The sequence below is a fragment of the Chamaea fasciata genome, unplaced genomic scaffold (genome assembly GCF_029207755.1).
Source record: "Chamaea fasciata isolate MVZ Bird 193981 ecotype frontalis unplaced genomic scaffold, bChaFas1.0.hap1 SCAF_316, whole genome shotgun sequence".
NCBI classification, from domain to species: Eukaryota; Metazoa; Chordata; class Aves; order Passeriformes; family Sylviidae; genus Chamaea; species Chamaea fasciata.
In genome coordinates this window covers 61,914-89,376 of record NW_027094401.1, presented here as the reverse complement: position 1 = coordinate 89,376, position 27,463 = coordinate 61,914, and the positions used below count along the sequence as shown (strand labels likewise).

Below are 27,463 nucleotides of genomic sequence, written 5' to 3'. Positions count from 1 at the left end.
AGTTCTGTGGGGGCTCTCCAGGGCTGGGTTGTGACAGGGGATTCCCAGCTGCGGGGGGTAAGGCTCAGGGTCCCTGGTGCTGGATCTCAGTCCCTGTAGGTCACCTTGGGTAGCAGTGCTGGGGAGCATTGCTGAGCTTCTCCTTGGGAGGTTCTTGGCTGCTCTGAGCTGTCTCCAAAGACCCTGAGCTCCTGAGGTTGGTGTCTGTGTCTTTGGTGCTGACCCTGCCCCCTGGCCAAGCTACTTTGGAGGGTTTGAAGGGTCTAGGGCTGAGTGCCCTTTGGGCAGTTTGCTGCCAGCCTGGTGTGCTCCTGGAAGTGCCGCTGACCTGCCAGGACTGAGGAGCTGCTGGCTGGGTGCTGGTTCTGTTCTGCAGTGGGAGCAGGTAGCCCCTTGGAGGGCTTATAGAGAAACCTGGAGATGGGCTGGGGGAGCCTGAACTGGGTTCTTCTCCCTTGCTGACCCTTGATAATAGGGCATTAGGGAGTTGCGCGATTCTAACTCATGCTTGCTTGGGCAAATGAACAGAGCTCGGGAAGGTCCTTGAATGTGTGGGGTTTTTGTTGTAGTCCTGGTTTAGAAGCACCTTCTGTTGTAAAGGAAACAAATGGTGCTTGCTGCCACTGGGAGACCTTAGTTCCTTTCCTTCAAAATGTTTGTAGTGCTCTGTAGCTGATGTGCTGCTATAAACGTGTGTAAGGTTCTTGTCTTTGTAATGTATTTCATCATATTCCACGTTGGATTGAATCTCCACATTCTAAGAGAGACTCCAATCTTCCCTGGCAAATACCTGTCTATCAAAACCAAGACAGTCTCCTAGCCTGGAAGCAAGAAACTGCTTTAGGTGGATCTCAGTGCTCTCGGAGGTTCTTTCTGTAGCTTTGCTTGGACCAGGAGCCCCGCGCGGTTTTTGGGCTCTCCACAAGCAGGGAAGCTACCGCAGCATGGCAACTGCATCTCCTCGTCCAGGAAGCAAGAATTCGCTTTTTCGGCAGATCCTGTGCTCTCTGAGGCTGTTTCTTGTAGCTTTGCTTGGAACAGCAGCCCCGTGTGCTTTCTGGGCTCTGCGCAACCAGAGAAGCTACTGCAGCATTGCAAGAGGGTCTCCTAGCCTGGGAAGCGAGAAATTGCTTTAGGGGAAAAAAATCGAATATCTCAGGTAGAATTGGTTAATCAGTGTTTATTATCTTGGTGCCAAAAAATTCATAATCAAAAGAGCAATTCTTATTTTATGAGCAATATGTTTCTAATACTAATAAGACTTGGCACATTAGATTTTTTTTGAAAGATATAACGATATTTTGTATTGAAAAATTGCAGACTGTTTATAGGCCTGTTATTTAGCTCCTCAAAGTCATGCTAGTGAATATGGTTTTTTTAAGAACTATTAATCTCTCCCAAACTATTTCAGAATTTATTTCAGGGAAGTAGTTGATGATTTTTTTTTTTTGCTTCATCTTTGTTACAAGTATTTTGAGTTTAGGTTTTTGATAAAATCACGGTATGGATTATACAGATACAAGAGTGAGCAAGAAATTGAAAATACAAAGTAGTGTGGTTTGTTTTTTAATTTCTTGTCCTGTTCTACTTCCTCATGTATTTCACAGCACAAAGAGGAATAGAGCAGAGTGAGAACTTTGCCAGAAGGTATGCTTTTTTTCCAGGGAGATTGGAATGGTTCATCTTCTATTTAGTGACAGATAAAAAATTACTTTAGCTACTTTGCAGATTGTTCTTCTTCTCAAAGTAAATGCTATACCATTTCAGACTATAATTAAAAAGGATGTAAAATAATTTCATAAAACCCCATTTTTAATTGTAAAACTTTTTAAATTTTGGCTGTCTGGAAGTATTTTTTTAGAACATGCAACAATTTTAGTCTTATTTTAAAGAGATATGTAAGACACCTTGTATTTATATACTGATATACATATAAGAATATTACATAGTTGAATTCTAGATATTTTTACTCCTGATAATTGCATATACTACTCCAGCTGGAAACATGCAGTAGGTATTGTATCATTGGGTTTTATTGGTCCAACTGTATTTTAGAGCTTTTTCACTTTAGAGTAGGAAACAGGACTAGAAAAAGATTACTTGTCATTGAAGGAGAACATCATCTATTCTAAATCCTGAATGTACAGAAGCTGCAACTCTAAATGGCACGTGTTTTTAGTGCAACAATAAAACAAAGAATTGTATGTGAAGCATGAGTCTGATGTTCTTGTGAATCCCTTGAGATGAGAATACCTATGCACAGACAGATAAATTTAGATGGAATACACACCGAATTCCATGAATTCTGTTAATTGTGATAGAATTTATTCTATTTGAAACCACTTACTGGAATCAAACTGCAAATCTGATTTATTACACTAAGATTCAAGACGTGAGAATTCCTTGCATAATTGAGTGAAAAATGTGACGGGTGGGGTGGAAAACTAAATCCAGCTCTTGCAACTTCTGTTGGACTAAATCTGCAGAGGAATAGTTGTAAACTTCCATTCATTATTCCTTTCTTGCTTGTCCACTTCATTGCAGAAACTCTCAGCTTGTAACAAAGGATTTATGTAACCATTGAAGCTGAAATGTGCTGATATTTGTTTGGTTCCAATTAGATAAATGGTGTCCTTAAAATTAAGTGCCTGGGTAAGGTGTGGCTGTTGAAGTTGTATCACTGTGCAAAGAGCTAAATAACCGTGCTTCTCCATGAGGGAAAATGGTAAAGCAGCATACTTTCTGCCCTCTGTACAGAAAATAAAGAACGAAAATCTATCTGGTTGTTCTTCGGCTTGAGATCTCAATTTTGGCGTGGTGTTCTTCCAAGCTGTGCTGGGTCAAAGCTCACATTCAGGTCTGAAGTGCTGAGTAATAGATCTGCCCATGTGAAAAACTTTGGTATGTGTCCCATCTATCCTAACTTGGTTTTTATCTAAGTTATTAATTTTACCTTAATAGGTCTTTTCCCCCTAGAGTTTCTTCTTTTCAGTAGAAAACATTGACTAGTGTGTGCAAATACAGGTCAAATCTGTAGAAGTGTATCTAATTCTTCTTTTTTGTAGTCAATACAATGGCCGACTTAGCATGTTAACAGTGTGTCATCTGGCCTGAAGATGGTTATTGAGCAAAAGATAAACATTTAAAGTTGTTTGTGCTAAATTTTACTTGCTGTATTCCTAGCAGACAACTGAACCCTGATATAGGAGAGTAAGTTCCATCCTAATGACTTTGAGTAAATTTGTGATGATTAATTGATGCATTTCTTTGTCAGTGTTTTCCAGTCTCAAGTGAGGATATGCTTGAAGTAGTGTTAAATTGTATTGCTATAGCGGCTGAGGAAAGCAATTTGCAAAGAACAATAAATGCCAAAGATAGAAAAGAAGTGCTCTGGCTATCAGCAAAACAAACCAATAACCTAACAAAGTGTTCATTTAACACCTTTCCAGACGGCAAGAATTTTCCACAAAAGCACATTGTTTGCCATCACTATCGCAAACATAGGCATTTTCTCCTCTAGTGAAGGCAGGCATCAAATTATTCCTATACTGATATGAAGATCTAAACCTTGTTCCTACATACTCCTAGCAAGAATATTTCTCCGTGCATGTAGGTAGATTGAAATCAAAACGTGATAGAAAAGGAATTGTATATCATGATTTGTCACAAAATTGAAAATGAATTGTTGAAAGGAACTTGATCCTCTAGTGCATTGTGCAATCACTCTGCAAAGTAGTTGATTTAATATGCTAATTTTCTACTTTTCCATCTTCGTATTGGATCCTCTGCATGAAAGTGAACCCCAAATTTTTGTACAACAGGGATTCTGTTTCAATGCTTCTAAAATGAAATAAAAAAGTTTTTGAAGCGACTGCAACATTTGATGAAGCATGATGTAACTCAATTATAGTAGCAAGTGAATTTGAACAACTTTTTATGTGGAACGGCACAGGTATATCTAAATATTTAGGTACTGGATTTCAGCGGTATTTGAGGAGGTTTTAAATTTTATTTCAATCTATTTCTTAAAAAAGATAAAAATCTAAAAGCTAGAAGAAAATACCCAAGGAAAGTCATTATTCAGTGACAATTCTATAATTTTGTCTTTGTAGCTACCGAATTCTTTCCTTTTTAATGTGTCTTTTAAAGAACAAAATATTCCTTGAAGTTTGAAATTCAGTACGAACTGTACTGAATTTTTCGGTCAAGTCTTTGCTTTGACAGTTGTCCCACACAAGTTGTGATCATCATTCCATGATGTGATGCTGTGTTGTGCATTTGATGTTGTCTGTTGGGTAATAATTGACTTTTTTTTCCCCCCTATCATAGTAGTAACCTTTTTTGGTATTCAATGGCAAAAATGGCCCCTGGAAGCTTTCTGGTGCACATGCAAGAGCAAAGTCTCAGGGAAAGCATTGCTCAGAGCATTGCATTCTGTGATTTGCAGTCTCAGAACGTGCACTGACTTGAACATACCTCTGCATCACATGGGGAAGTGCCATAACTCTGGAGGGAAGAAATGGAAGCTTAATGTCAAATGAAAAAAATGTGTTAAAGCTTTTAAGAGCAAAGTTAAAGAGAAAGATGAAGGAAGGAATGTGTTCAGAATAAATGAATTCATTTTTAATTATAGCACTTTGCTTTATATCAGCTGAGATTATAAGGTGAAGTAATGATAGAAAGAAAGAGTGCCTTCATAGCCTTCAATGGATGCCTGTAATGCAAAGAATTCTGCTCTTACATCCATTCCACTTTTAGACATTTTGCCCCTTATGCTGATTTCTTTTATTCTGATCAGCCAAATACAGACATCTGTCCCTCAGTACCTCTAGCCAGGGAGCTGATCTTAACTGCACTCTCTGTTTCCATTGAGTTCAGCATGTTCTGATTTTTCTCCCGTTTTCCTGCTGTCATTCTCCCTCTTTCTGTTTTGATAATAAAGCCAGTTTAAGGCAGCCTCTGTCAGCGGTATCCAATTGTGATACCCAGGAAAATTCAGTTCTTTTCTAGTCTAGGCAGTGAAAATGCAGTTCTGCTCTCTGCATCCTTGTTAAATTAACCTTTGCTGTGAGGATTCTGACTAATCAATAACAGTGAAGTTACGGGCAGTGCAAAAGAATCAGAAAACTATTTTCTGAATTTTGGTAGGAGAGAAATTTCCACCCCCCCTTGGAATCTAACCATTCAAAACATCCCCCAGATTTTAGGACAGAAGGAATTTTCTTCTAATGAGGGGGAAAAAATTGAAGATTTGGGGAGGAAAAGCCATGAATATAATGAGAAGGAAAAAAAAAGTGGAGAGATTTTAGGTCCCAACAAACCATGAACATGTTGCAGTCACTGTGGCAGTGCAGGAGTTCTGCTAATTTCTAATAGTGAAGAAGTTAGCCAACAGAGATTGCATCTGGTTAGAGATTTCAAGACTAAACAAGTGCCAGGTGTCATGGGCCCTTACTGTCAAATCCATTTTAGCCTTCAAACTCAAGAGCTTAGTCATGGTGTGTATTTTCTTTGATCCAGATACTGTCAAAAAATGAGAAAATACAATTTTGTTGCTAGTGTTTAGTGTTTTTCAGCAAATGTTTTCTATGTAAATGTGCACGTTTATTACCTGAATGTATTTTAATTTGATTCATTATTTATAAATTAGCTCACGTATCATTGGCCTGCAGAAATTGTTGTAGATCTGTATCAAGACGTTAGTAGAGGTGAGCTAGTGGCAAAGTGTTCTGGGTGACACATCCATACCTTTGAATGGAGGAAAAACCAAAGGAGGCATTTTATTCTCCCATCCAGTATTTTGTGCTTTCAGTTGTAACTTGTGCAAGACAAGGCTCTGCAGTCCAGCAGCTGCACTAATCAGATTCAGCTGAAAATTAATTAGTGTCCTAGGAATACTGTCTCTTTTATTCTAGAAATTGGAAAAGAGAGTGAAGTTCTTGAGAGAAGGTGTTTCTGGAAATGACAGTGGAAGTCTGTATAAATACATCTAATATTCTAGGTTTTGTACTTGCACCTCTTTCTATATGTTTCTAACAGTTAATCAGGACAGACATAATCTGGAAGATAAATAGGAAAGTGAATTCCTGTCTTTTTGCACCTATCCTGGTGTAAGACAGTTGTGTGACAATGGGGTTATTTCTTACAGGAGGCCTAGGCCTACAGCCTACCTATTGTGTCTAGCAATGTTAGCAATGCTCTGTTATGTTTATATTATGTCTAGGAATTAGTTAACTTTCTAAAAGGCAATGCTACTGAACTTTGAACTGGACTTGAGGGCTTTTCTGTCAACCAATAGAGTCTCTTCTTTGCTTAAGGCACTTAAGGCATATTTTGACTTTGTCTACAGCTAAAGCCAATCAAGAGCCTGAGTTTAAGAGCAGGGAAGGGCTGTGCACTTTCCTTAGGATTTAGCTGCTTTCTCTTGTCTCTTTCTCAATTTGTCCTAAGCTGGGGCAGCCGAAACTTTTGGCAAGGGGAAGATGCAGTAAAAGGCTTTAGGCTGTGCCTTTATGTTGTATCTGTGTACAGGAAGATGGAAAAGGTAATGGTTAGAGTGAATTAGCTGCTGTTTTGAGCTACTGTAGCTGGGCTTTCAGAAGCCTGCTTCTGGTTAAATGTTTGCAAGGCTAGTCCTGGAGATTCTTTCTGGATGAAGGCTGCTGTGGACTCTTCATTTGGGAGTAAGTCAAATCTTTGAAACCAAACCTAAAAACTCCTATAAAACAGGTATTTCTATTGACAGGCAAGTTTTTAATCCTTGTTTCTTTTTGTTGTTATTGCTGTTTGTTTGGTTTTCTTTAGTCGGTTCTTCAAATCTTGGAATTCTCAGGTGCATAAACTCAGGATTATTGTTTTAAGATCTGTCCCCATTTAGAAGCAGTGCCTTTTTTAGGTGTGGTCAACTTGTGCATCTTGCTTGGTCTAGTTTTCAACGGGTAATAATTTACTCTTTCTCCATTTTTCTTTCCTACTTACCCAGGCACTGCATGATGCTTCAAATGAGTTTGGTATTTCTACTGGTGGCTTCTTTAGAATTGACTGTGAGTTTTTTGTCTGAGGTTTTTAGAATGACCCTAGGAGCTCTAACAGCAGCTTCCTTCCTTGCAAAGAAGACTCATTTCACAGCAGTAATCTCTGAATATCTTGTTGGGGAGACCTTACTTTCCTTGGTACTAGGTAAGGGATAGGAAAAACTCTTCTCCTCTGCAGCAATCCACAGTTTTTGATGACTTCCAACTGACTCAATTAGCTCAGAACTGGAATTTCTTCCAAAAGTGAATTGAACAACAGGGCTGTTAATTTATGGTACTGCCGCTCTGCCTAATAGTGACTTGCCTAAAAAAGTCTCCCATAGTAGTTTAATCCTGTTTAGTGAAAAACAGACAGTTTTTTGCCGTGTTCTTATTACCTTCTTTGGGTGGTTTGGAGTCTTAGAAGCTTATCGAGCATCTCCCTTAAATTTTCCCTCTTAAATCTAATAAAAAAACCCAAAACCCAAACAATTGCTCTCCAGCTGTTGACTTGACACTGCAGGAATGTTTTGGGATTGGATCACAGTGGAGACTTCAGGACATACATTATGAAATCAAACACTGCATTTTTCTGTGTAGGTTCTTTTCTCCTTTATATTGCAACCAGAGAAGCTCCTGCAGCAGCGCAAGTGCATCTCCTAGCCCGGGAAGCGAGAAATCTCTTTTTCGTCAGATCTAGTGCTCTTGCCGGCTCTTTCTTGTGGCTTGGCGCGGCAGCCGCGTGTGCTGTCTGTGCTCTGCAGAAGCAGAGAAGCTACCACAGCAGCACAAGTGTGTCTCCTAGCCCGGGAAATGAGAAATCACTTTGGAAGAAAGCAATCCTCTGCTTCCGTGTTTCTGGGTGCTGACTGGTGGGGCGAGCCGTGTGATGTCGCATGAGGGCGTGCGGTGTTCGCTGGCGGGAAGGGCGTCATGGAGAGGGGCGCTCCTCTACTCCTCTAGTGCGGTGCTTCCCTCATGAAGGAGAAAGGGCCGTGGGTGTCCTCACAGGCGACTCGAACTGAACGTGCCCGTCAGGTTCTGGGCGTGCAGGTTGCGTTTGTTGCAGAACCCCCCACAGTCTGAGCTTTTGAACTCTAGGAAAAATGGGCGGGTTTAATAGGCTTATGAGTATTACCTTCTTTGTCCAGGGGTTGCCTAAAGCTGGTTCCTGTGCTGCTGAAGTCTCAGTTAAATGGTCAAATCACTGTGCAAAGATTTTGAAAACAATATGAAGAGTATCAGGAAGAGTGAGGTAATGGTCCAAAAATGGAGAAAGTATGTCTGAGAGCATATCTGTGACAGTGACCAGGTTGAAGTTTGGGTTTGTTCTTATTTTTAGTTTTGGCTTAAAAAATTAAGGGGAACTGAATGCATTGTGTACTTGCTTTTACTATGTATTGATAGAAGATGGAAATACAGGTTAAAAATGGAACTGTACTTTAGGAAGGCTGAAAACCTTGACCTAAATTGGACTCTAAATTTGAGATAAATTTGTAATGAAGTTGAATAACGTAATATTTATAGTAGAGATGCAGTAAATGGTTTCCAGGTAAATGTGGATATTATTTAGGGAAATGGTAAAATATTTATATGCAAGTTGTTTGGATTGAAATTGGAAATAAATGGTTTATGAAGTAGATCAGATCTTTGGAGGAAATGTAGATGATTCTCTTAGCTAAATCAGAGAGGGTTGGCAGCAGAATGAAATGGATGGGATTTTGGTTGAATTTTTATCACTGGTAGCAATGGTAGCCTGTGTCGTGGTACTGCTAATAGGGGTAATCATATTCCTGGGTTCTGCATCTGTTTCCCAGGAGACAGCAGTGGTGGGAATGTTTGGGTGCCAGGCTGTTGCTGTGGTCATAATGGGCTGCTGTCCATGGAGTGTTGGGGGCGCCAGGCGGTTGCTGTGGCCCCAGTGGGCTCCTGGTGTGTTTGGGGTCAGTGTGCAGTGCTGGGCACGGCCCTGGGCAGAGCAGCCTCGTGCCTGAGGGCAGGGGGAGGCCTCAGGAGGCTCTGGAGGATCAGCTGCGCCAGGGAAGCCCTTCTGCCACCAGGAAAGCCCTTCTGTCACCAGGCCTGTGATGGTGGGTGAGTTACTCGTACCCTGTGACCCAACCAGAATGCAAAACTTTTAACTTGCAGTCAGGCCTTAAAACAAGGTTTTTTTTCTTTCTAGATGTTGCTGAAACATTGTACAAATGCAGTAAGCCATGTCTGTGTTAGAATATCCTCCTTTCCTCATTGTTTGACCCATGTTATTTTTAGTGCAATAGCATTGTATCTGTCAAAAAGAGTGTTCTAGAAATAAGTTGCTGTCATGGTGCAATGCAGTTTCTAAATGACATAGCAGGTATTTGAGACATGTTCTGGTACTAATGACAGCTTTTTTCCTGAAATGATTTCTTTAGGATTCTTGTAGGTAGAAATAAGTGTTCTTTCAGCTTTAATGAAATGTTCTCGGAAGATGGTGTTGGGCCTAGACAGGCTTGACTTGTGTCATGAGGTCATTCAGGGCTCGGATGCACTGCAAGTGATTGCATTTGTCATTTTCCTCTTAATTTCTGAGCCACAGAACAGACTCATTTAAAGAGTTTTAAGCAACAATTGTTTAAGAGACTTACAGATTTATTTTGCATCATGGCTGTGATTGTGTGCAATGATCTGGTTCTGTTCCTTAACCCCCAGGGGAAATGTGAATCATTCTGGGCTGAATCCATAATTTGTAATTAACTTTCAGTTGTGAGAAAGATAACATTTACGCTAGAGATGCAGTAAATGGTTTTCCAGGTAGTTGTGGACCTTACAATGAAAGTGCAAGTTACTTATCTGCAAGATATTTGGATTCCAGATAGGAGCAAGTCTTAGTAACGTGCAGTAGAAAGGTCATGGTAATGGATATTTATTTTCTAGCCCAAAGCTCGCATCATCTCTTGTGAGCCTGGCAGCCAGACTGTGTTGTGTAGGTTATCAGGCTTCTGAAGTGATATCCCATTTGATAACTGCAGGGAGGAACTCTGATTTATTATCAGTGTAGTTTCTCAGTGTCTTCATTACAAGAATCTGTGTCTCTGGTTCTGTTTTTGCAGTTGTTCTAATCATAGCAAGAAACTAGTCATAAGTTGTGCCTCCTTTAGCTCTGAGCTGTCACAAATCTTAATTCTAGCCATGTGGAATTGTTGTGGCAATTGTCTCTAGTTACTATTGTTCAGCTAAAGTTACTGGCATTTGGCTTTTTTGCTGCCTTAACCTGCTTTTCTTCTAGCAATGCTTTGCAATTAAATAATGATTCTTTTCTCCCCTTCCCTGTACACTCTGCCCTCTGCATAAATACTGAGTTGGAAAAAATGTGTCATATTTTACTGTGACTTTGCATGGTACAGGTGACTCTCTTAAAAGACTTGCTTCTCTGTAGTGCAGCAGGTAATGTTTTGTACTGCATATGTAAGGTGAAAGGGTTCAAAATTTTCTTTTGGCCAACTTTGTGGATGATTTCTGCCAGTAAATCGTGCGGAGAAGGATTTTGTTGTGTATGCAAGTTCCAAGCTTTATTGTCCTGAAAAAAATGGTGATTCTACCTGTATTAGAGTTCAGGCTGGCTTAGTCCATGATTTCTTAAAATATTCACATCAGTCCTGTATTTTTACTGTATTAGAAATGAGTGTCTGTGTAGTGGGCTGAAAACATTTGTTTAACTTTACTTTAGAATCCCTCAGATCTTTGGTGTGGTTCCTTGAAGTTTGATCATGTTTTTTGTAACAGCAATTTTGTAACCTGGTGTAATTACCAACAGAAAAGCTGGCAGAGTTAAGCTTGGTTTTAGTCTACTTGTTGGTAGAGGGGACTCGATTTCCTCCATCTTCCAGTATGCTTTGTATCTACCATAAAAAACAGGGCGCTGTAGGTCAGGGTGAACAGGACTCCTGAAATAGCAGCAAACAAACACCTTTTCTGTAGGCGGGAGGGAAGCTGCATGCTAGTGCAAGATGACCCTGCAGTTACTGGGTACTTTGTGCTGTCAATAAACGAATTCTAGTGACAGGAGATTGTGTAAATCCAGTTTTCATAGGCATATGGCTGCACTTGAAGTGTCTCTTGAAGTACTGTGTGGAGTCTTCATGTAGGGAAATTTCCTTTCTCCTAATGTATTTTTTATTTCTTTTAACACTAAAAGAAGGTTTTCACATGTGTTTTAAAGCATTTGTCAGAATGGATTTATTTGAGAGTGTGAATTAGAGAAGCCAGTTCCCCAGTAACCTCCTTCATAAGGAAGCTGCAATCTGTCTCTCTATTCACTTAGAGAGAATTCATAAGAAATTCATTTTTCAGCAATAAGCTTTTTAACTGACTTTTCTTTCTTCTCGGTATTATATTAGAACAATAAAACAAGATCACTTAACATTCGGTCCTATTCAGATAGTAGTAAAGTGCAATGGGCGTATCAGTGGTGGCATCAAATTTATTCCAAAGGAGAGGCTGTTTTAGATAGTTTTATGTAATATGAGATTGAGGAAATAATAAAACACGGGTACTTCTATTAAAATTTTCTCTGAAGATGCTCCAAAAGTATGAAGAGCCATCCCTCTGTCCCTTAACATAGGAAAAGAAAGGAAAGTTGGTAGAGGAGCTTCCAGAGAGTAATGGAGAGATTGAGAGCAAGTTGGCAGTGAGTGAAATGGATAGGTTTTGGCTGACTCTTCACTTTTGCTGCCAGGGATTTTCTTTAATTTCAGGATGAACCGTGGACAATTCACACTGACAGCTCAAAAGACTGTTGCTGCAGGAGAATGACTGAGCATTCTTGGAAAAATTCTGATCTTAAAAACCAGAATTTGCAATAATATCTAAACTTAAAACATTTTATCTTCCTTTTTGATTCAGTTTGTATTAATTGTTGTCATAAATCCTAGTGTACTCACCAGAGACTATTTGAATGTGTTATCTGGAAAATCCCTCATACCTTCCTGAACAGGCCAACTGTAGAGCCAATGTCTCCTGCTTTTGGTGGCATTTAGGGAATCTAAAAGAAGTTCTGACCAAGGCCAGGGGGAAATGGTGATTTCTCGAAAATATAAACCAAAGGGGTTTTCATGCCAAGCCTTGTATGCTTCTCTTGGAGCAGAATGACAGTCAGCCTCCTCCTTTAAACCAACAAAAAGCAATATTCATGTTAAGCAGTGTATTTTTATTTTTCATGAGTTGCAGTTAATGACAGTAATGTGTTATTATCAGAGTGATAATAATACAAATTACCTTTAAAAGAAATCTTGTCATTAGTGTTATGCTGCAGAGTTGAGCAGGTTATGCTAAATATTTGTTTGCTTAGATGCAGGATAGAGTGATGCTGGACTCTTATAAAAATACTTGTAGATATTTATAACAAACACTTTCAGTTGCTCAGTTCCATCAAATGTCTAATTTTCTACTGCAGCTGGAAATTTCTTCTGTAATTCCAGCATGTTCAGTGCAGCTATTCACATGAAATTTCATGTATGGAGTACTGTTGTGAAGAGCATGTCATTAAAAAAGCTGTGGTCTGATACCTCTTGATGAAAGCAGTGCAGAGCTGGTGGGGGGCTTCTCTGTGGGGTTGTTTGGGAATTTTCTTTGGTTCCTGGCTGTCTTTCTGCTGCATGATTGTACAGTCAGGAATTCTGTTCAGAATGACAGGGAAACTCAGAGGTGTGTGTTGTTCATCACTCAGTAGCATCATCATCTCCTGTGGACTCTTGGCCAACATCAAACGTTGTCATCCTCTCTCTGAAACCACTGTGGTCATCATGAGCTGTAGAATTCAACTTCATGAACCTTAGGAATCTGAAATTTGGCATCCTCCTTTGTTTACTTAGATTTCATTCTGGTCATGGAATATCCTGCAAAGCCCATATAATTTAGGGAGAGTTGTTTCAAAAGATATTTTTTTTCTTCTCTGTCATGTATTTTATCTAAGGAAAGAATGCCTCTCTCAGCTGGGTCATTTAGAAGTCACATTAAATATTCTTATGTAAGAGGGAGAAATTAAGTATTTTCAGTCTGTTCTGTCAGCATGTTATTCCATTCCATTACTGAAAGGAAAATGCTTCATAGTTCACTAACCTGTCTGGATGCCGCTGTGGGAAATTAACCTTGTAAATCAGCGAGCATTCTCTGGAGCCACCTGATTCCTGGATTCTCTCAGTTTCTTGTTACAAATTGCACGGCATGAGATCACCTGTAGGAAAAATTGTGTAGGGAAGGTGGTCCTGCAACAGCAGCAGTGTTTGTTTGTTGTGCACCTTGGGCAGGAGCTGTATGTGTGCCCAGCTCTGCCCTCCACACCCTGCTCGAGCGGGTCACACACCCACTGTGTGAATCCAACAAATAAATGCCACTGTATCTTCCTCATATAGGACAGTGAAGCCTGTGGAGATCATGCTGGTTTCTTAGAGGGGTTATAATCAGCTTTTGATGAAAAGAGAAAAAACAGTGCCTATTTTGAGCCATTGCTTTTAGTTTTGTTTGTGTTGTCTTGCGTGCTGGGCATTAAACTGTCTGCTTCAGAGAGTCGTTTTTTCATTTGTTGTTGCTGTGCTTGTTCTGCTTATGTGAATTCTTGATGGATGTTATTTAAATTCGGGTTTGAAAAATGAAAAATACTGAGGAATCTTTTGAAAGATTTATATTAACTTACAGCGATGTGCAAGTGAAAGATTGCATTTCTCAGCAGAAATACTTTGTGCCTAGGCATGAATGTTTGCATGCCTGCTTTGCAAGGTTTGGTATGCATGAAATAATTTGAAATGGATGTAGTTATTTTATTCCCATATGACTCTTAGGAAAAATTTTTGCTCTTTTCTGTTATCCATTTGCAATATAAAGCTTGGTTTCTTAGGTTTTCTTAGTAAGGATAAATGAAGAATTAACAAGGGCTCATTATCTTAGGAAATATGTGATTGTTCTTGCTGTGTTTGAGTCTTGCTAATAAACATGAGATGGAGGTACTCGTAAGCCACAGAGTGAAAATTCCAGAATAATTGTGGACTTGCAGGTCCCCCTTGCTCAGTCAGTTAGGTGAGGTGTGTATGCTCCTGGCTGTAAGCATAGTACTGTTGCTTAAATTAGTAAGCTCATTCAAATGTTAAATGCCTTGATCAGTTTGAACTGAAGCATTTGTTAGGAGGAACATCAGCTCAGAGGAAAAACTCCCATAATTTTTCCTGTTTGGGGGGTGGGAAGTTGCTTAATCCATTTCATAATACAGTGTGCACTGCAAAATAAGGCAACAGCTGTACTGTGCTTACCTCTGCATAATCTAAAATTTATAAGGAAATAGTTTTATTTCTATATTAACTTGCAGGCATACTGAGTAACGTAACAAAATCTGTTGCATTTATCAGTCTAACCAGAAAGTATTAAGACTGTCATACTGATGTATAGTGCCTAATCAAAGGAAGAACACCCAGTTTCAGATTAAGATCATTAACACTTCGATGTTTTGTGCGACAATAAATCTTCAATGCATCCGAAGTTCTTTGATATTCCAGTGCAACAATAATCCCCTAGTGGTTTTACTAGGATAATTTTATTATTCCTTTCTTCTCAAAGATGATTTGAAAAGCAAATTATAATTATTATATAATTCGGCATTACAATTAAAACAAAACTTCTGAAATATAACAACATTTTGATGTTGTAAATTGTTTCACATTAAGATCAAAATAAGAAGAAAGTCAAAACAGTATCTAAGGGCTTGGGCCTTCTTATTTTAATGAATAATTTCCAAGCCCTAGGTTGCAGATACACTTCATATTTTTTCATATAAGCATGCATGAACTTTTCTGTTGTTACATCTTTGTACTCAAAACCTTTAACTTGGCACAAAGTGTACTAGCTTTTGATGTTTCTCTTTAAGGACACACTGCATCCTTGGTGTTTAGGATTTGCCGTTCTAATTTCAACCCTAACATCAGAAATTCTGTGCAATGTAGGGTAACTTGGGCCCAGCAAAAATAGGACTATTGTGCAAAGATGTAAAAATGCCACTCTGCCCCTCCTTTAAAAACAAACGTTATCAAGAGGTTTCTCTGCTTGGCCATACTCCTTACCATATTCTGACTGAGTCAGAAATCCTGTGAGGACTATTCAGGGAAGTCACTGAGATGAGATGCTCCTGACAGCTTATGGTTTGCTGGATTGCAAAACACATCCCGAGGTGAAATATTCACTTCACAGCAACCATCTCTCATTACTTGCATTGGTGAAACGCTCAGTTCAAGTTTGCAGAGACTGTTTTCCTAGTTAAAATCATTTTGCTGTGAGTCAAGACCAAAAAAATTACTATAGTTCCTGATTTAGAGCAACTTAAGATATTCTTAAATAGTTTTTCAAGTTCTTTCTCCTTTTATTTCCCAAGGAAATTTGATTTCTAGAAGAATGTGATACGGTTTCCCTACAAAGCAAATTTCTAAGCCATGAATTTGAATTTAGAAAAAATCTGAAGCTATGAATTTTGTACTAGAAACAATGTTGTATATATATCCTGTACACATCTATAATCTTTGCACCATTTTCATAAGAGTATATGTAGCTTATTCAAGTAAAATACTGAGGAGTGAAAGAAAAATGCCTAAAGAGTTGGTGTATTTTGAGCTGAGTGGATGTGCAGTAGCATCTTTACAGAGGAAAGATCTTCCCAAGTTGCCTTACCTTCAACCTATCCTTGTTTCTTTGCAAGTTTTGTTTTAGGTCAGACAGATGTTTTATGAAATTACTCTTTGGCTGGTGAAGTCAGCACGACTCTGAAGCAGCTGAGGGGGGAAGTGCTAATTTTGGCTTCTTGTGCAGAGCTGAAGGTTGTGCAGGGGGTGTTCTCAACGTGGTGCTGTTGTAGTCAGCTTCTGTGAATCTACAAGTCCCTTGGCACCACACATTCGAGTGTTTTTACTCATATATCAATGTACAGATGGTCAAGTCGTGGGGAGGTGTTACAGAGGGAATTAAAAGAAGGCTTTTTATTAGCCCACATGTAATTTTTTTTTCTTCACATTAAAGCTATTAATGTGCTGTATCATAATACCAGTGAAACCTTTATAGACTGTTTGGTACTTGCTCTTTTCTTCCCTGAAATCTCTTAAAGAATTTTTACTATAAAAGAATCAAAATTAGCAGTAAGTGTGTCCTTTGCTATGTCTCAGGCTACTCCAAGGTGCACAGATGTTGATGAAGCAGCTGGTAAAACAGGATGCAATCTTCAGAGGTCACATTCACTTTTGGAAGTTTTGGGTTGATCTTTCTTGTCTTGTGACTCTGTCTTGCTTGCCAAAATCAAACTGAAGGTGCAGTGCAGATTTAAATGGAAAGAGAACATGCCTTTAAAATGAGTTAATGGTAAAAGCTGACATTTAATGTCCCAACCCCCGTGTTAATGACACTTTCTAGTAAAGGCTAGAAAGCCTTGATGATGGACTGCTTAAACAGCTATGTGCAGAGCAAAATATTGTGTGCTGTGCACTTGAAGAGGGATCAAAAACCTGCATTTTTTAATGCAGTTCAGGTTGCCATTTTTCCTCTGAGAGAATGGACCCGTTCTCCTGAAGGATTAGCCCAGGTTTAAGGCTTTGAGCTCTGTGTTTCTGTGCTCAGGTAGCCATTCTCCCAGCACTGTGGTTCTCATTGCGAAGTTGATCTAGATGACATCAGGTTTTGATTTTTGGTGGGGGAAGAAATAGCAAGGGAAGAGCAAAAGGAACAACTTGATTTTGATGCTAAGACCAGAGAGACTGTAAAGATGGGAGTGAGGAAAGCAAACACGCTTTTCTTTCTTTGCTGTTGGTTACAGAAAAAAGCTGTCTTGATTTTGGGGGTTTTTTTGTTTGTTTGGTTGGGTTTTTTGGTTTTTGGTTTTGGTCTTTATTTTGTTTGGTTTTGTTTTTTTCTCCTGGCTTTCAGTTAATGACTTAGGTAAACCTCAGTCTCAATGTCGTGCCTAGCTAAAATACTTGGAATAACTGTGGGATAACCAGATCTAAAACATGTCTTAAGAGAGCAATGGAAGGCATTAGGAAATAAATAATCTAGAAGTGGGAATGAAAAATGTTAATTCTGGGATGCTGGGGTAATGACAGCAGGCAAGTTATAAAATGAACTGAAAAATCTTTTGTATTTTAGACTTGTTTCATTGAGTACTTGGAATTTGATCACTGGCTGAAGAATGCACTGGTTTCTCTTTTGGGTAGATGATTTGCAGTATAAGACCATGTGTGATGAATGATGGTCAGAGGTGGAGGGAGGACTAGGTCAAAGGATAATCAATGACAGGAATGAAGAAAAGGACAAAACCAACAAGCATAACTATTGAAAGGATATGATGCTATAAGCTTGGATCTAAGGCATTACTTTGCTAAGTTCTATTAATATTTATTTTGTTAAGCACACAATAAACACCATTTGTAGGAACCATTCTCATTATGGTAAAGGATCTATTTTTCATTCCTTAATAAGATTAGTTCTGTTTCCTCTCCTTTTCTCTATTGCTGTGCTTTGATTCTGGCGTTTTTGCACTTGAAACGACTTCAGTTAAAGGGCAACGAAGGATTTTTTAACCTTTCTAAAGATCATGACAGTGTCCCACAATTAATTTTAGTAACTAATAATAATATTGCATGTATCCAGTGGAAATGAAAAGGTTGCATTGTGATTTTTGTGTAGCATGAGGTGATGTTGAAAACAGCAGTTGGAATACAGTTTGCAAAAGCAAAACTGTATCTTAGAACTGTCAAACAATATAGAATTCCTTAAATATCTTTATCCTGTATAAAGTTAAGGTGTGGTATTCAGTGAAGTTAGTGGAAATTGGAGGGATTTGCTACTGTACAATCTCGTGCCTATTGCAATTAGAAGAATAATGAGATTTTAGTAAATCAAAACGTAGTTTTCATTCAGTTTGGACTTGGATATGTAAATTACTCATGTTGAAAAAAAAATGGATTAGAGATTGTAAATGTTTAGAAGCTGAAGTATATTCCCTGCTTTGGCTATAAATAAGGAATATCATACACAAAATGAATTATTCTGAACGCCCGTTGGAGGCCTTCGGAGTTAACCTTACAGGGCTCATGGTATCAAAACTGGGAGGAACTATCCTGTATCTTTTCTCTTAATTATTGTTCGTTAGAACTTTTATTATTATGGATTACTCAAATAATCCACAGGAATAATAGAATAGGCATGATGATAGGATGATATGGCAGTATTTTTTTTGATAATTATTCTATTATGCTCCATGACTTGAGAAAGGAAAATATTTAAATTATCAATCATATTCTTGAACTAAATCTTGATATCAGTACGGAAGGCTACACATGATTTCAAATGTATGACCTTTGACTGTATGTTTAAAATACGTTAATTATAAGTACATAAAAATATTCCAAAGACAATAACCATGGTAATTGTAGTTAATGAATTCAGTCTTTTGGAGTGGATAAATTAAGCAAGCAGAGAAAAACTAATGAGGAAGCATTCACAGAATGCAGAAATTGTGCCTAATGCGATGTAAACAATTATAGGCCCTATCCTTTATCTACTTTATAATGTTAAATAAGGCAAAAAGTTAAACCCAAGCATGTTAATAGAGCACAAAATTCATCTAATTAAATATTCTGAAGATAAATTATAAGGTGGGTTCAGTGGCACTCAAACTGGCACCAAGCAAACTAATAACAAGGCCAAAACCTCTGGGGAGAGTAGTGAAAGGTCCCAAGGTTTTTTGTGGAGAGTTACAATGAAAAGTGTGTTTACAAACTTAAGTCTCATGTTGGCAGCTGCTCTAATTCTCTAGACTCCATCCATTTCCCCAGTGCAGTGTTTTGGTGGACACATGGTTATCATCTAAATAATCTTGGACTTCCTCCTAATTGTTCTGACTTTTTTTTCTGTGTGAGAGAGACAATTCTGGGCCAGGCATTGTTCCCCTTGCTCTGGTTTTCATGGCTCTGCTCTAGTACTTTTATGTGGTGTCCACTATACTCAGAAGATCAGGGAAATGTCTTCTTTTTGGCAGTATTTCCTAAATTGAATGTCTATCATATATTGGTCAGGCAGACCTGGAATTTTTAAGACAGGATAACCCACTTGGTTTGCCTAGTAGCTTGGAAGATAATAAACGTGATGAACAAATCTCCAGTAACTCTAAATGCAGTTACCTGGATATACTAACTCTAAATGGAGTTACCTGGATATACTGAGATGAGAACAAGTCCGAGGAGTTCAAGAAGAGACTGTAAGAAAAGCTCTTGAATGTTGACCTCTTAGATGTTGATGTGAAATGAGGAGACAGGGGAAGGAGGCAGCTCTTAGGAACAGAATTATTCCTTTTTTCCTCTATATGCCTGTTTAAGTACTGCCTTCCCTTAGGGGGATAACTCAAGCAAACACCTGTTGGATGCCATTGTGTTTTCATGGATGATTTAAGGATCGCTGCCCATTTCTAGTGATCCTGTTTGGAAGTGATTTAAAATGTGCAGTAGTGTAGGCGGAAAGTCAAGCTAGAGCTGCTGTGACAGTGCTTCCATCATCTGTCAGCATCCTGAGTGTTGTGAGCTAAACCTGAAATTTGATTTGAACTGCCTGATATCTGCCAAGGGGCAGGATATCATTGCTAGAGAGAAATCCTCTCATCTTCCGTGACTACATCCCCAGTCAGATGTAAGAACAGTTTGGTATCCAGAGGTGAATGGCACTGGACCTTTACAAGGCACAGAAATCATCCATATCCCCATCCTTTTAAGGAAAAGGATTCTGAGCAGAGGGCCCTTTGACTCTGCAGCAGAAACTGTTTGGAAAAACTTGCTTTAATAATAAGATTCTGACTGAAGAGTTTTGCAGAGGATGGTTTGCTTATGGAAATGGTCAAGTGGTTGTTCTGGTATTTGGACAGCAGGTTACAAAAAGAGGAAAACTAATGAAAAGTTCAGAAGCCAAAGCTGGAGAGAGGTTCAGAGTAACCCAAAATTGCCATCCAAGATTCTGGGGAGGAGGGTTGTAATCTTTCTGAAATATTACTCTGCATGTACTCCTTAACTAATACATTGGGTGTGTTAGACCAAACCAGACAATTAATTTTTAACACAGAAGGACTTTGAGGACAACTCTGACACCCAGAGGAAAGAAAAGGCTTTATGGAAAGTTTCCATCTTCGAATCACTGCTAAAGTAGAAGTGCTGTTTTGTTAGTGGAAAATATCAGTGAAATTTAAAATAATGGTGTATTCCTGAGAGGTGTCACTACAGTAAATCCCCTTTGTGGAATAGTTAAGTCACAATTGAAATTTGGTGCTGTGCAGTAGTCCATTGTTCTGGTACTTAAACTCTTTAGGGAACAGTCCCCATGAGGGGTAATGATTTGCTGGTGGCCAAGAAATGTATTTTCTGTATGATCCAGGTGGAGAAGTAAAGGAAGAAATGCTGTGAAATAGACACATTTTTTGTACACCTGAAAAGAGACTTGTATGTGATATGCAGGCAGATATCAGCTTTAAATTCGATGTAGTCAATGTTAATGGTATTAACATACAGATCTTTATCAGCAGAGGTGTTTACAGGCTTCTTCTATTTTCCTGTCCATTTGCTTCAGTGTAGCAGTGTGAGATCAAAGCCCAAGGCTTTGCAGACTGGCTCCTCATTTGTGCCCCTGGGTGTGTGATCATTGTTTGATACAGGAAACAGGCAGACCTGAGAAATAGTGAGAATTCCAGCACAGGCGCTCCTGCTGCATGTGCTGATACATCCGTTGTATGGGATGGAGACTGCCCACTTGGTTTGAGGATTTGCTTCCAAGCACCTTATTTCTCTGAGATGGTGTTATTTTCTATGTATATGTGCCTCTATGGCTATAGCTGCAAAGAGTTTAGTCTGAATAGTATTCATAGGTTTGATTGTTTCCTGCTCTCTCTGACTTTGTGGTGCACAAGTCAACCTAAATGTCTCAATAATGAATTATTGCTGGGTAATTAATCAGCTTCCCCTGCTTTAGACAGTTGCCTCCTAGAACTTACCATAATTCACCTCCATCAGCCAAGACATACAGACATTAATTGCCTCATAATATTGTCAGGAAGATGTCAGGTAGTACTGACAGGGTGTGAGTGCATCTCATTGATCTAAGCAAAATTTGTTAGTGTTTTGCCCCTAATCTCATTCTACACATTTATCTTGCCAGTGCCATGAGCTGGACTGAGGACACATCATCAGGGTGCAGTCAGGAGCAGTCTGTCCAAATGAACAGTGATTTCAGATTTGCAATGGGAAGTGAGTAATTCCCCAGCAGGTAAGTCACAAAACCAGTTACTGACAGCTGGGATAGTGGAAATTCTCCTTGCAGTGGCCTTGTTTTAAGCACCAAGATGAAAATATAATGCATGCTTAGAAGGTGCAAACAATGTCTACTCTCATTTCATACAGTGAAATTTGCTCAGCTTCATCTTGGAGCACTGGAGATATTTTAGTATTTCAAAGTGTATCAAACTATTTGCCCAGTATTTGGAAAAGCTACTCAGATTTAATGGAAATGTTTCTATTTCAGACCCAAACCACTTTGATATTTGTTAATTTTATTAGTGTATTGAAGTTCATTGACACTGGAAAAAGTGATCCTGTTCCTTCAATTAATAATACCACAGTAATTGCCTTTTTATTAATCTTTATTTGGATGCCTCCCTGTCCCTATGGAACAATGGGTTTGAAGATGCAGTGAGGTAGAACACTGGAAGGAAAAAGCCAGGCTAAATATTCCTTGAAATAAATAGGCCTCTTTTCCTTGACTTCAAAGAAAAAAAAAACCTAATTAAATACATTTGAGGGGAAGAGGAAAAAAAATGAGAACCTTTGATTTGAACACACTTTGGAGCAGAGCATGGAGAGATAGGAGAATGATCTCTGTGAGATGAATAAGTTGCCTCTCCTGCTGCATTTGTTTTGGGGGTGGGTGACTCATTTCTTGAGGATTCTGTTTTTAAAAGTTGGATTTGACTTGGTTGATATTCCTTTCAGCATCTAGATTTTCTATTTGGGCATGTATTTTCCACGTTGACTTTAATGATCATAGTGTCAAAAAGTCAATATGCTGTTGTAGAAGTAAGAAGTTTTCCTGAGTACTTGATTCCAGGGAGGAGAAACAGAAGAAAATAAGTAAATACTGTTGCAGTTTGTCTATTTAAAAGCTCTATTTAATATATTTTTTACCGTGTTGATTGCTGAGTTTAATCAGAGTCCGAATAGATTTCAAACCTTCTCTCCAGTTTTAGGAAGCTTGGAGATGGCAATTTCAAGATTACCTTATCTTGTTGGCGTGGTTTCTTTCTAGGAAGGCTAAATGGTACATCAGAATCTACTTTGTTGTTCCAGAAGCATCAGTACTTCATGGTATTGTGGAAAAGTTCAAGTCATTACCGTGCCAACCCGTCACAGTTAATTTTTTGGCAAAATGAATCCATAACGACACATGGCTTCAATCGATTTCTTATGCAGATTCTGCAGTAGATGTGCAGATCTGTTGATTAGCTCAGCCTGTTGGAAGTGTGGGGTCTGCCCCATTTGTTGTCCTTGGGGACAATCATGGCTGGGTTATTTCTGTGGGCCTCTCAGCTCACAAGGAAATGCCCTTCAGCTCTTACCCTGACTCAGATCAGCATGAGGAACATCATGACATTATAGTTATTTTTTTTAAAATGTTTTTCATGTATTTGTCAACTTGTACTGGTGCTGCATAAATTCATTAGGAGTCTTTATGGAGTACTGAGCACGGTTGTGGTAAATGAGTTTTGCAGGTGTGGATTGGTGGAATTGCAGTTTGCCCTGCAGTGTGTTTTAGTCTCCTTTGTGAGTGTTTCCCCACCCCTCACCAGGCTGTAATATGTATAAGTGCCTAAGTGAGCAGTTATTTACCTGTGGCAAGTCTGTTGTACCTAAACTCAGGAAACTGTACACCTCCTGGTCCTATTTACCTTGATCTTATTCCATAAAATATTCCTGCTGATAATCTGTGCAGCTCAGAGGCACTGAAAGATGATCTGCAAAAAGAGGGAATACTTGCTCTGAACTCTATGGAGGCCCTCTGTAGTAGTTTGAAGGCAAAACAAATGAGAGGCTCCAAGTCAGAGATACAATTTAATAGGAAAAAAGAAAAAAGGAAAGAAAGTAAAATAAAATCGATGCAATAATACAAAAGACCACTGACAGAGTCAGAATACAACCTGAGCGTAGTGATGGAAGCAGTCCAGATGAGGTGGTCTTCCTGAAGCAGTGATCCTGTAGAAAGGTCTGGTAGCTCGGGTCCTCTGGGAATCCAGTGGGTAAGCGCCCCTCTGGTGTTCAGAGTCTCAGCTTATATCCAGGCTGGAATGCTTGGTTTCTCCCTCTGGGCGGAGCATCCCACAATGGGATGGTGAGTCATGTGATAAGGCCTGATGGGCCCATTAACAGGAGGTAGTCCAGGAGGGGTTTATCTGTGAGCTGTGTAGCAAAGGTGCTGATGGCCCATTAACAGAAGATAAGCCAGAGTGGAGGAGGCAGGGAGCACTGCCTCACCTGGTTTCAACAGTTCATGAAGATGGTGATAGAATATACTTCAACCCAGGACACCCTCAGGAGTCATTCTGATTGATGTCTAGGGATTTCACAAGGATTTGACATGCTTGATCTTGAGCTTGTAATTAATTGTCAGAGTTGCTATCAGCTTTAGAAATGGGTTTCTACTAACTGGCCAAAAAAAGCAATATTGGGCTTTGAAACTGTTGCCGTTTATGTGTGAAATCAATTGCACCAAGTGCATGTTGTTTTCATGAGTAACAAAAAGGATCCTGTTCTGTAATGTCATCGCATTTGTTAGAAAATGTTAGCACCTCTCATTTCACAAGGCTTTTTTTTTTTTTTTTTTTTGTATACGGCAAGGATGCATTAAATTTAGTCATGTGCAGAAAGAAATCTGCAACTGGATACTCCTTGTAAAGGCTCTAGATATGTGTGATTTCTCTGTATTTTAACATTTATTTGAATACAATAGATGAAGCTGGTCAGATGATGAAAGGGCTCTTTGGCTATTGAAAGTCCTCTTGCCACCGCATCTCTCCTACTGTCAGTGTATGCCTGCTAGTTAATAATAGCTTGAAACTGGTATAGTTTCAAGCTATTTTTTCGCCATTTCCCTCTTGGTTGCAATAAAAAGAACAGGTTCTATTAGGGGAGCCTTTCTTCCTGCAAGTAAATCGATGTTTAGTGAAGAGAAAATGCATGGCAGTGGTGGAAACTTAGCAGAGCTTCCTGCTCCTGCTGCACTGCTCATCATCCCATTTATCCATGGGGAAGTAGGGCAGTGTCTCTCTTTAGGATATCATGACCTGACTCGGGGAGATTTACCTGGTGGTCCCACCCCAGAATGGTCCATAGGAAGCCTGGCAGGCTGCCAATTTCTTGCTTAGACCGAGGAATCTAAGGGGCTAAAACCAGGAGAATATGTTCTGCCTGTGTTACGTGATAGACATGAGCAATGTGTTATCACAGAGATGTGACATGGACCTTGTTAGGCCCAGCAGATGTTTTAGTCCTGGCTCTCCTACTCTGAATGTGAGAGCTGGAAACATGCTGGTAGTGTAGTGCACATCCTCAGAGGATGGAAGGTAATTTGACAGCTCACTTTAACCCTCTTCAATAATGTTGACTCTTCTGGCATCGATTTGTTGAGAATGTGGCTTCTCATGTGGAAAACTGAGACTTTTTGTAGTAAAAATAAGGATTTCTTTTCCTGATTTGGTTTTCTTTTTTTTCCTGGCTTAGGTTAGAAGAGAGAAATATTTGAATGTAGCATTAACGTGTTTAATTTCTAAGCTTTATTTGGAGACTTTGAAATAGTGAAAATACGTAAGCATTATTGAAGGAATAAAGTGTTCTTGTTTGATGCATTCGACTGTTCTTTTCTTTCTGAAAATCTGTGTTTTTAGAGATACCAGGCAGTACTTTTTCCTTTAGCAGTACCAGAGTCCTGCTGTCTGTCTCAAGAGAAGCCAAAAAAGGTCAGATAAGAACTGTTTAGATAAGATAGGTGGCATTTCTGTCAGTTCTCAATAGCCGGTGAATCAGATGAGGAGCTGCACAAAACTGAAAACAAACAAGTAATGTTGCTCTGTCCCTGTCCCCCAAGTCCAAAAAATCCTCTCAATGCCCTCAAGCTGCTGTCTTAGTGAAGGGAATCTTTTCTCTTGAGTGCAAATTTAGAAAATGTTTTGTTGTACTGGTTATGTTAATTAAAGCGATGTTTGTTTTACAAGACAGCGATTCAGAGGGCTGTCCTGCTCTGCATAATTACCTGTCACAGCAAAGAGAATATATTAAGATGGGAAACTGAGATTGGTGTAAAATTCTGTCTTATCTGCAAGGTATATCAGCAGTGTATTTCATAGAGCTTGATTGTATCCAAGATTCCAGGGGGCTCCTGGTGTCAGGTGAGAATCTTTCTTTATGGAAAGCACTTGCTCTTTTCCTATTGTTATTGGTGAGCTAAAAATACTATTTTTTGTTGCTTCTTGTAGCAAACCAAGTGCGAAATGTGAGCTGTAACAGCACTGCCTAAGCCTCTCTGGCAGCCTCATGCAGTAGCCTGCTTTTAATATTGGTTGGTAAGATGACAGCACTTTGCTGCCAGTCTGTGAGGTATCCATGTAACGTGGGTTATCTTTGCTCAGGTGCCTGGAGACTTGTTCTTACAAGAGATACAAACAATGCATTTGAGAATTGGGCACATCTGGGACATTTTATCTTGCTCTTGGAGAAAAAGATCAAATGCTCCACAGCCTGTTTCTCTTAAATAGCAGAAAATCCCAGCATGGATTGAAGATTTGACCCCCATTAAAATACATCAGATCTAACATAGCTGTGTGGTTTTAGCTGTGTACATAAATACATAACTGCAGATGAATATTTAAGCACTCCTAGTGTAAATAGAAATACGCAGATGCACATGCTAGGCATACTCATGCATGCCTACAGCTGCAGAGAAAATGTACAGCAGGCAAAGGACTTTCGGATACAATGAAATGAATGGCTTTATTAAGATCTTAGTTCCTCATTAAAAAATACTGAGAAGTAGAACTTGTATGAAAGACTAAAGCTGGGATTTCAAATTAATGTGTATGATAGTCAATATGAACTCAATTCTGAAATGTAAGAGTGTCTATGGAGATCTGTTGAACTGTGTTCATATATATCACTGTTTCTTCTTGTCCCAAGTTTTTTTTTTTTTTAATTTGGGTTTGCCATTGTGCAGTTTTAGGAAGGTTAATATTTAGTGCAATTTAGAAGTCCTAAAGAAAGCAATTGTTTTAATACAAGACATTTCTCCCATTGTTTTAAGAGGAAAAAATGATCGTGTGTCAATGGTATGGACTCTTATTCTCCTGCTTCTGTATTCAATTATTTTGATTCTTCTAAATTTTCAGCATCATGTGCATATGAAATTGGCCTCTTAAGTGATAGATATTTTTTGAAGGTTTGCTCAATTGTGCTTTCAGATTTTTCATTCACCTTCTGTTGGCTTGGCTGGGTCTGCATACACAAGTGCATGAACTGAACTATCATTAGCAAGTGGTGGTTCAGTTTTTCCTCTTCTACTCTTTGTGGCCTCTAAGTTTTTCTTGTCTGCTGTCTTTGCAAACCAGTTTTTCTGCAGGGTCACTTTAAATCACTCGGTGTAACAAACCTGAGTATGACAAATGTGTGCATTAGGGAATGTGTCTTGCTTGTTGTGGCCATCAAAATAGGTTTCACATGGTAGAAATTTGATAGTGTATCTACAGTTCTCAAATCTTGCTTTTGCCAGTGTCCTTGAGTTCAGTTTTTTAACAGTCACGATGAGCTACTGACTAGCTGGCATTGAAAAAATTTGACTTTATCCTCAGGGGCCACTGTAGGCTTTGTTCTGATAAATACTTGTCCAAACATCCCCATTATTTTTTCTTCAAGACAGAAAAATGTGACACAGGGTGCTGTGCCTGTTATCTCCCACCTAGACTTGTTTGGTTGTGTTTTTTTGGTTGTTTGTTTTTGTTTTTTTTCTTTGAGAGAAACTTCAACCTTTTTATTCATTGGCCTGGTAAATACTTTATCAATGTATTAAGGTCCTTTAATTAGTGTGGATTTTTTTTAAAGCTTAAAATAAAAATCAGGGAAATATTCTAGTTGTATGATTTACATGGTTGGTTCTACTCCAGAAGAAAGCTTAATTGTTGAAATATTTCTGAGTTCCTGTGTTCTGATTTCTTGAGTAGTCTGTGCTAAGTCTTGAGCAGAAACTTGCAGAAGAGCTGCAGGATTGAAGGAGAGCAGAAGTGCCACAAAGTAAAGTTCTCCTGGGAAATCTTATGGAGGTTAAGCAAGTGCAGCAGGATTTGAGCAATGCTGCTTAGTCCATTTGTTCATGTG

At 39.0% G+C, this 27,463-nt stretch overlaps 1 long non-coding RNA gene across 3 annotated transcripts in view; it reads left to right on the top strand.

The window, feature by feature from the left end:
• The window catches only part of LOC136305209 (uncharacterized), a 32,469-nt gene that overhangs the window by 3,462 nt on the left and 1,544 nt on the right, over positions 1–27,463 (top strand). The window contains exons 2-3 of one of the 3 annotated variants that reach the window (XR_010725147.1): positions 21,213–21,320; positions 22,291–23,250. This is a non-coding gene — a long non-coding RNA (uncharacterized lncRNA). Of the gene's footprint in view, positions 1–21,212; positions 21,321–22,290; positions 23,251–27,463 lie in introns of those variants that run through there. The other 2 variants (XR_010725146.1, XR_010725148.1) reach the window with 2 other exon arrangements.